General features: G+C 38.3%; 1 protein-coding gene across 1 annotated transcript in view; it reads left to right on the forward strand.

Moving 5' to 3' along the window:
- Positions 1-10,901, forward strand: part of LOC122326530 (nectin-1-like) — an 18,441-nt gene that overhangs the window by 4,472 nt on the left and 3,068 nt on the right. The gene's annotated exons all lie outside the window — the stretch shown is intronic.

The raw sequence follows: 10,901 nt of genomic DNA on the forward strand, positions 1-10,901 counted from the left end.
ATAGTGAAAGAATAATAATAATAATAATAATAAAAGAAATTAATAAAAATACAATGGAAGTGAATGGGGACTCTGCATTCTCTAATAAAGCAAAACAGTTTGTAGGAAAATAAATCATAAAAGCACTTGTTTTGTCTTAAAGGTCTTAGAAAAGTGTCACTAAATAATGCTTTTTTATTGTTTTTTTTAATCAATAAACATAAAAAATTACACAAAAACAAAAAATAAAAATAAATGTCATAAAATTACAAATCTTAATGATACTAAAATGTACAAAAACAAAATACTGACACTGTTCTGAATGATAAAACTAGTGTAACATCATGTTCGTACCAGTCTAACATGCGTTTGTTTTCATTTTATTGAGATTTTACTTCAATAAGGATTTAGTCTGCCATGCCCCACTTGGGTGGCAATTTTTTATAGGCTTCATAAGGGGCCTCCAGTTTGAAATAATCTGCTATAATTTTTCATGGGGGTCATTTTGCAGTTTTAATGCTTCTGTCTGGTTGCAGCTAGTTATGGTGTGTCATAAATATAGTAGCAGTATAAACACACGCCTTCAGCAGGAAAAGAATGAGGGGCACAAAACGAGTTTACCAATTAGAGTGATGGAGCGAGAGCTGAGGAGATACTGACAGAAAGGTGCACTGAAGGAAAGAGGAACGAATTAGAGGAAGAAGACTGGTCCTTTCAACTCTTCCAGTCCTGTGGATTTCTCTCTCTCTCTCTCTCTCTCTCTCTCTCTCTCTCTCTCTCAGTATAATGAAGCCCCCAGTTCGTCTAATCCCATTAAAGGCCAGATTAATACTTGAGAGCTGATAGCTGAGAGAGTGGTCGCACTACCGGCGGCCAAACCACAGTGTGGACACACTCTGACTAAACCTAGAATAGAAAGAGCAGTGGAAGGAGAAGCAGACAGAGGGATGTAGAGTATACATAAATGGGTTCATGTGGTTGAATGGCTTTAGCCGTGGAGTGTCACAGTAATTAAAATTGAGTGAAAGACTTCAGAAGTCAGATTGTTCCCTTGACCCCCCAATATGAGAAATGGCAGCCTGTTAGCCTTAACATTTGCCATTAACATTAATGAGAGGTGTTAGAGAATTTGAAATAATGGTTTAATGGAGTTAAAGAAGGAAATGAAATCGTTTAAAAGCACATTATATTGTTAGACATTTTTTTAACCAGAAAAAAAACCTTGAGATAAAAAAAAAATATATTTTACAGCAGTGTCCTGAGAGATGGATGGATAGTCAAGCTATGCACAAAAGTAAAAAAAAAAAGGAATGCAAAAATAAATTTGTGAAGCTCACACCAGCACTCATCTATCTATCTTTCTTTCTATCTATCTATCTATCTATCTATCTATCTATCTATCTATCTATCTATCTATCTATCTATCTATCTATCTATCTGTCTATCTATCTATCTATCTACAAATAACTGCAAATAACACATTAAATTCCATTAAGTACAAAAACTAAAATAGCATTTTTCTATAAAATATACTCCAATAATATTTATTGTTTATGCATCGTGTTATTATGAATTGCACATATTTCGAAATGCAACAATAAGCGAATGTTAGCTTGTGTAGCTAGAAGAATTATTATTATTTTTTTATTTGTGCACTTTTTGTATCCTCTGAAAGTATGCTATGCCTTTTCCCTTCCCTATTAGCATTTAACTTTATATTCTTAGATTAAAGGACAAGATGGATTAAACCCCTAGAGGTTTTTGCTTTTTATGACCGTAATCCTTCACAAGCTGTCTGAGCGTGTCAATGAGAAATATCTGACCATCACTACGTGTGTGGTGGGTACCAGACGGTGCTCTGCCAGGTCTAGAATGGAAGCTCATTAAAGAGCTAGAATATGTCAAATGCAGCTCACCCTGACCGCCTTATTACTGCCTATATTCAATAAGTCACTGTCGCATAAGGCAGTCAGAAACCTTCACAATGCAGCCGCTGACCTTTTTAACCGGCATATTCTATTAGCACATGTAAATGGCATAGACTTCAGACTGGAAATATGGCGCCGAGTGTCTAGTGTCTACTGCCTAGTTGTTGTCAGAAGTTGTGTAGTGCTGCTAACTATGCGCAACTGTTGTGTTGAAGGAATAGTTCACCCAAAAATGAAAATTCTGTCATCATTTACTCACCCTCGAAGTAGTTCCAAATCTGTGACCCGAAACAGCCTGGTTGCAAACTTTCTTCAAAATATCTTCCTTTGTGCTCGGCAGAACAAAGAAATGCATACAGATTTGGAACTACTCCAGGGTGAGTAAATGATGACAGAATTTTCAATTTTGGGTGAACTATTCCTTTAACACAGCGTGTGAAAGACACATTTGTATGTGGTTTGAAGAAGATGTCGTCGGAAGTCTTTGTTTCTTGCATCTTGACAGTCGGATCCAATCAGACATTTCTGATTTGGATTGGGATTTTGGACATAACGACCAGTAAAATGCACTGGAGAAGACACATAGCTCATTGTTTTGTCTCTTTGTGCCTAATTTTAGAGAATCCCTTGGTTATGTTTTATATTTGAGTGTTGGCAGATTTTTGCACTGACCTGTTGTAGCGCTTGGAGGGGTTTGGATGTGTTTACAAGGAGTGCCGCACAAAGAAAAGCCTTTAGAAACCGCGTGTAAGCTGTTAATCCAACAATTGTGAATGATCCAATGCTGAAAAAAAAGTTGCATGTCTTGCTTTTGTGTATGTGTGTGAGCGTGTGTGAATTACTTCTTCAACTCTAATTGCTGTTTTCAAATCTCAGTGCTGTGGGTACTTTTAAGAAATGGTTTACTGGCTTTTGCATGGGCTCATTACATGCTGTATCACTCGCTTTCTGTTGGATGCATGTCTTTTGTGTGCTTTGAAAACAAAACCACGAGCAGTGTGTCAGCTGTAACCATGTACAGTTGTCTTGCAGGGGATTCGTGTTACAGCATGTTTGTAAAAACCACATTACTCATTAGAAAGACTTAATGAACTTTTGAAAGCGGTAGTGCTCGCTTTGCCTTTCACCTGCAGCATTAGGGTTCATTATCTGTTCTTTAATTCATTGAGTTAAAAGAAATAAATGTATTGCATGAATGGTTTAAGAGAATAAAAGAGTGCTCTATGAAAAATGTATTCCATAAAAGCCAACAGGGTTAAGCGTTTCAAATGCAAGCCACCTGTACTTATATTGAATAATAATTTTTGAGGTCGCTCGAAATTACAGAGCTGTCTGGTCTATTGTTATAAGTGTATCTGTGCTTATTGTTACTTTTAACGCAAGCTTTACCTCCAGACAGTTTAAAGTGCTGTATCTTAAATGATCAAGGGCGCCTACACACTAGAGTTCGCTCTACGTGAGACAATACTTCGAATCAATTAATTTCGATAAGGGTTGTCAGTCATAAGGACATATCACAAAAGTTTCAGAAGGTAAAGCACCAAAAGTTTTAACATTTACTGCAACGCCAATGAAACGCACTCATTCAACTCATTCTCATTTCCAAGGAGGCAAAAACTAAAGCATGGTTAAGTGCCTTTAGCATCGCTATTAGGATGCTGAAGGTATACCTCAACTGCAGTATTGAAGTAGGAAGTCCATTGAAAAAGTCAATACTCAAGAATTTCTTATCATTTAATTTATAAATATAGTGCAATTGAACACAATGGAGTTCCACGTTCATTGACATAGTGACGCCTAAGGCAGGGATCTCCAACCTTGCTCCTGGAGTGTCGCCATCCTATAGACTCCAGTTCCAACCCTGCTCTAACACACCTTCCTGTAATTATCAAGAAACACTGAACACCTTGATGAGCTGGTCTGGGTGTGTTCGACTGGGGTTGGAGCTGAAATCTGCAGGATAGAGAAAACCCTTGGCCTAGGCGTTCCTTAATAGTGAATGTGCTTCAGTTCTTGGTGCCTTAAGAATGGGTTGTAATACTAGGTGAGTCTGGTTAAATCTTCAAATTCTGTCCTTATGTAACTTTGTACACAAAACTAAAGCAATGTGGTACAACTAATATGCAGAAAACAGTATGTTAGATGGGTAATAGAAACTGGTCTCAATGCATACCAAATGAAAACATCACGCCCTTGCTCTAGTGTACAGGCGCCCTAAATTTCAAGACTTTTCTTTGCTTCTAAAATGGTTTGACCTCTTGTTCTTGTGCTCCTTACATAAAACGCATGATGAGTCTAAACATTCAGCTCTTGCTTCTCTGTGTCAAGCTGTCATAATGGATTGGTTTTGTGGGAGTGGGTGGGTGGGTGGTTGTGGGTATAGGGCGGGGGCTCCTTCCTTTCTTCCCTTTTGTTTCTCCTCCCCTATGTTCCTTTCCTCATCAAAAATGAGCACCTGCACAAATGCACCTCCTTCCCACCAGAGCACTGACACACTCTCCCCTTCCATCTGTGTTTTCCTACCCAGAATTCCCTAACTCCCCGCCTTTTGATGGCCGTGAGATCCCACTGGAGGAGCATAGTTCCGGTGCTGCCATCGGCGGCGCGGTCGGCGGGGTGGCCCTGCTGGTGGCCGCCATCGCGCTGGTCGTCTTCTTCCTGCGTCGTCGTCAGCGCACCTTTAAGGGCGACTACAGCACCAAAAAGCACGTGTTCGGGAACGGATACAGCAAGGCCGGCGGCATGCCCACTCATCCTCCGATGCCCAAGAACCTGCAGTACCCCGACGACTCGGACGATGAAAAGAAGCCGGCACAAATTAGCGGGCCCGGCGGTTTCGAGGGTGGCGATCGGGATTTTGACGGCAACTCTGAGGATCTGAAGAGACCCTATTTCACCGTGGATGAAGGCGAAAGTCGCGAGTACGACGAACGGACTCTCGCCTTCCAGTACGACCCCGAGCCCGAAATCGCCGACGACATGGTTTCCCAAACCGACGGCTCTGTTATTTCAAAGAAAGAGTGGTATGTGTAGAGTGGCATGCAACGTCGAGGAAAAAAAAAAAAGATCAACAACCTTTTTGCCCTCTCCCGCATCCGACCACACCCATCCACCTCCATCACTAGAACCCTTCCTCCATGTGTTTATCCCTATCTGCACATCCCACCCCTGACCCAGTAACCTCCGCCCCCATCAGAGCCCATCGAAATAAACAGCTGTAGAAAAATAGCTCGCAGCATCAAAACGTCAACATCATTACACATCCACACGCTTTTAGATGAACCTGCTACAACAGCAAGAGGTTTTCTCACAGACTGATGCCAATCAACATCCAGTAAGGCTGGACAGGCAGGTCGCTTGAAAATATTACAGTGTATTATCCTTTTTGTCTCATTTTGTTGTTATAAATGTATTAAATGTATAAAAAGAGACTGTAACTGTTTTGGAAAGGGGTATATTGCTGATCATGTTGTGAAAGTCTTACACTGGATGTATGATTATTTTTTTATTGTTTGTTTGTCTCGGTTTTTTTTATCTCATTAGCATATCACCATTACTTTTACGTTAATCATAGGTTTTGTTAATTTTTATATAGTCTTGTTTTTTTTATATGGAGTGTTGGTTACCAGAAAATGTGGAACTAAATAGTAGAATAATTATTCCCGCCTCTACATGTGTCATTACGAGGTTAAAGGTTGCATTAGCACTATTGTGTTTAATGGAAACATCGCAATCCTGTGGTTCTTGGTACAAATGCCGCTCCCAACGTCTCTGAATGTAGATCCAGGGGTCCGAAAAATGTGGCATGGCCTGGAAGCGTCCAATCCAATGGAACAAAAAAGCATGTGGGTTCTGACTGCTCTCCAAAAACAGTATTTATTTTAAGACCCAGCTACCCTGAGAGCTGAGGAACACATCTGCAGCGTTAGTCATAGGCACACTGCAGCATGCAGAACGGGGCCTAGACAGATATACTGCGCCCACCTCATTCTCCATGCCAGTCTTAGTCAGTCTCCATCCACAGATCCACTTCGGATGTGCCATCACGTGTAGTGTTATCATAGCGATGCTTTCCAAAATCCATTTCCTCTGATGTCGCAAAAGGATAATCCTGTATAATGTGGTGTTGTTATAAAGACAGGGTGTTTGTTATTTAGAGTTGGTGATGTGGAGTGGTCAAAATGTTTTCAAGATCTTGTAAATATGAACAGGTTCAACGGTAATGTTTAATTACGGCACCGGCGTGTAGCGCTTGTGCCAACCGCCGTATAGAGCCTTTTGATGAAAGTAGTTTTTCCAAAAGTAGGTAACGGTAAAAGCACAGAAATGAAATTACGGAAAAGTCTGTAGCCAAAGTGAAATCAGAGGTAAACATGGCACCAACTGGGCATCACAGACAGGCCTGTTATGTACTGCTGGATCCCTGAAACCACGGGATCTGCGGCAAAGCCTGGATTCCCCTCCAAATCCTTCCTGATCCTCTATAAGGAGCAGATCCGTTAGCTACAAATTAGTATGTATTTAAATAAATAAAACAGAAATTCGTCAAAATCCTGACGCACCTGTTCGACCGCAAAATGTAAAAGCTTTTAAGACCTTGTTTTTAATGCATGCGTGTCTTTTTAAATCGCTTTCTTTGGTTCGGACTTTATCACGCATTTTACATCAGGGTTCGGTGTTTGCGAAAGGGTGGGCAGTTTTCCACTAAATGATTTCACTTCCAGAGACAAATAATCTCCCTAACTTGTATCCCTATCTCTTTCTAGACTCAAAAAATGCTTTAGCAGAATTCATCATGGCTTGTCTATGAAATATTTAATTCCCTTGCCTGCCTTAAACAAGGCTCTTTACAAGACGAGAGATTAGGATGCTGAATCACATAGACAATCTAGGAGGACTTGAAAACACGGGGAAACTCCAGACGAACGCCACTTTCTTTATAGGTTGCTCACCCATGAGCGGGCCCTCATGGAATCTGGTGGCATTTTTGCATTAGAAAATCCGCAGAAGGGACTTAAAAATGATAGCGTGCATTAAAGCTGGCAAACGAAGCTATTATTAAAACAACCCACATAATAAACAAGAACTCGCAGCGGCAGATTCCTCGCGAGGAACGACGTAAAATGTGTACACCTAAGCTACAAACGGATAAAAACCTTGACGGTGGATTTCGCGCACATCCTGATTAGACCTAAAACGGACCACGCAATGAATAACTGTACATCTGTTGCTTAGCAAACCTTGTATTTTAGCTTAGTAAAGTCAATGTGCAAAGTTATACAAATTGCAGTGCCTATGACATGTGAGATGTAAGGTTTTACTTTTTTAAAATCCTGTACATATTGATTTTTCTTTTTTTTTTTTTTCTTTTTTTTTCAAGTTACTGTCCACCCTCGCTGTACATTTTTACAACACACGCATGATAAACACATGAAACTACACAAGTTGCGGTGGAAAGCGCGTCACCCGGACTCCGAGTATTAAAAAGCTGTATTTTTACCAGGTTTTTTTAAACCCTCGCGAATACGCATATCCTCTCTCTGCTTCACATGATGGCAAAATACAAAAGCAATCCGTTGCTGGTCCGTCGGCACTTTGTTAACCAGCTCACAACCGGAAACCTGCTACATAACCATGGCTGCGATTAAAGAGACTGACATCACTTTAGCTAAAGCACAAGGTTTTGTTCCAGAACTTTAATTGGTAGTTAATTTTATATGTAATTTTGTATCTCTTTCATTTCTTTGTCTTTCCTTCTTTTCACTGACCCCCGGATTTGTTAATTAAGGGTTTCTTTTTGTATGTTTTCTCAAGCTAAGCACAAGTTACCCATTTACCAAATGGCTATTATGGCTTTAAATGTCAAATGAGACAATTCAATTGACTGTAATTAATTTTCATGACCCACATCAGCTTCTTTCTTTTTATACAGTAGTCTGTCTGCTGGATCAGTTGATGTCGATGCTTTTAGCAACATTAAATAGCCTGCGTAAGCGCATGAGCGTACTAAGAAAATAATACGTCGTCTAATATTTTTTGTTTTTATCATGAATATTGCTCTACAGACAAAAGACAGTTTTGTTTTTTTTCTCCTTCCTACTTTTATACGTTTCTCATTTTTAGATAAAGTTTTGTTTTTCCTTCATTCCAGAGTCTCATGTCTTTCTAACTGCCCACTTCAAAGCCTGACATTCCACTGTAAATAATGTATGTACCTTGGAAACCGTAGTCGGGTTTACTGTATGCTAGGGGAACAGAAATGGAGGAGTTTCAAGTCTGGACATTGACTGCAAGCTGAACTAGAAAACCAATTAGACAGCTCAGATGACTGGAGATGTATAGCTTATTGCCATAAATCTACTTCGACATGGACTTGGGTAGATAGGTTTTGATATGTTAATGGATTCTGTATAGAGACGTGGGGTTGATGCGTTACAATGACTTTGTACATAACTGCAACAAAACAAACAAACAAACAAACAAAAAAAAAAACATAAAGAAAGATCTTGTCTTCATGCAGCCGTGTGAATGTATGTCTGCTGAGGTCGGTAATGATATGAAAAATATATATATTGTTCACATGTGTTGACCCAGTGAAGTAAACTGTATTTGCTTTAAAACATTAAATGATTTAAATGTTCAAAGATGCTTTGTCCCGGGTTCACTCAATGCAGGTGTTTTTATCTATCCTTCAGAATAATTATCTAACACACACACTATTTATATAAAAGAGTTTATATATTATTTTTAATTTTGTTTTACTGGTGTTAGCATTCAATACTAATGCATATATATGCATACTAATAGCATATTAGGGTTAAAAGCAAATTGTTTATATATCAGTCATAATAAAGTGTTATATTTTCATATTTTATATTTTAGTTTGTATGGTATCATACTGTCACAAAACGGCCCATGTATAATCCTATGTATTCTTGCATTTAAGTTAAAACAAGCCAAGTTTATCAAGCAATATTGCACTGTTAACAATACACACTATAAATAATAAACCATAAACAGATACAAAACAGTAGGAGTTATGGGTCAGAGATTGCACAGATTACAGAGTGTAAGTATAGACGACTATATATTATGTATTGTATAAAGTGAGAACATGTTTAGTAACGTATGCAATGCACTTGTGATAAAGTATGCATACAGTACTACAGCATTCATTGTGTACTGATTACAATATGCCAGAAGAGGCTGTGCATATACATACGTATATTAAAATGTATTTGCAAAAGTAATTTGTAATATTACGTTTACATAAAATTACACCCCCTGTTTTAGAGGTGCTTTATGCGTAAAGTGAGTTATGAAATATAGGTCGAATTGCAGATATTTACAGATATGTTTAAAAAAAAAGGCGTGCAGAGGTGCAGAAGCAGCACCGTTATCCTCTTTTATCACGGTATAGTTACACAGTCTTGACATTTTCACGTTTAAACTTAATTAATACAACTATAGATTTGTATATTAAGTTGGTCGAGCAAGCAAAAGTGCACTTTCCTTAGTGTTAAACCTAGCCAAAAAGCCAAAATATCAATATTAATGGGCTATCACTTCAATTCGGCTAAAACAGACTCGGTGCGGAAATGATCGCTTCAATAACAATTATTAAAACTAAACATATAACATGAACGAACAAAAAAAATTAGCGCCTCCTCCATTTTTGCCGGACAAAGGTCATGGCGTAAAAAAAAAAAGGCATTCACGTAACGTGATTTTGCGGGTCGGAGTTCACTTAAACTTTGGAAAGCGCCATTTTGCCATCTACCTTTTTTTTACGTATTAATAATTATAGCATTTAACAATTTAACACATTTATATTGTATAAATAAAAGCACAAAACTGCTTATATCAAAAATATCTGTAATTTGACCTATATTTCACAACTCACATTATATTGAACTGGCCTTTATGTCTGTTTTAGCAAAAACCGTATCGATTTGTATGAGTGAGGTCATACGAATTTGTACGAATTAGCCACCTCGTAAATTATGTACAAACCGCCGAGAATCATACGATCCTTTTCAGTAGTGACATTAAAACACATTTTAGGTTTGATATAAAAAAATAGTCGCCTACTCCAAATAAACATGAATTGCAGTTTTTTATATTAGTAAGTCCAAAAATGCCATTAAATACGTTAATAGATTTTAACTATACTTAGTACGAAACAAATGTATTTTAAATATATTACTTTTTTAAGTCCCACTATGTGTTTGTGGACTGGATTTGGTCACCGAAGGTGGTAGTTCAGCAATATCTGATCAGTCTAAAACATTTTTGGTCCCACGTTATATTAGTTTGCATTAACTACTATGTACTTACATTTAAAAAATAAATAAGTACCATTTACATTGGGCTCGTATTGCAAAACACTTTGGCTCTTGTTGAGGTGGGATATGGGTTAAGTTTGGTTGGTACGGATAGGTTTAAGGTGTAAGGGATGGTTTATCGTAAATACAGAAATTAATTACAGATGTAACGTTGTACATATAGGTACAAAATATCTTCCTTTGTGCTCGGCAGAACAAAGAAACTCATACAGATCTGGAACTACTCCAGGGTGAGCAAATGATGACAGGATTTTCATTTTTTTTGGGTGAGCTATTCCTATAAGGCCACTTAATATGAAGTGGAACCAGATTATTGTGTTGTAGATTTTGTCAGAATGTCAGTATTTTATGTTTCTTTCTCTGACAAAACACCCTACGCGAGAATACAGACGAGAGATCGCTCTGCGCAGACTTGTACTCCGATTTTTTATTTTTTTGTTAGGAAGTTAAATGGCTTGTAACTTTTGAATGTGACAGATTTTTAGAAGCTTTTGTCTACGTACAAGAGAACTGCAGCCATGAGCTCCAAATCCCAACAGCTCTAACAGCTGGATGTGGCCTCCCCACCGCGCCGAGCAATAGTTCTCTTGAGCAATGCAAATTATTCACTTTCCGCACTTAGAAATCACAGTAAAAAAAAAAATATATA

Source organism: Puntigrus tetrazona, chromosome 21 (assembly GCF_018831695.1).
Source record: "Puntigrus tetrazona isolate hp1 chromosome 21, ASM1883169v1, whole genome shotgun sequence".
Taxonomy (NCBI): Eukaryota; Metazoa; Chordata; class Actinopteri; order Cypriniformes; family Cyprinidae; genus Puntigrus; species Puntigrus tetrazona.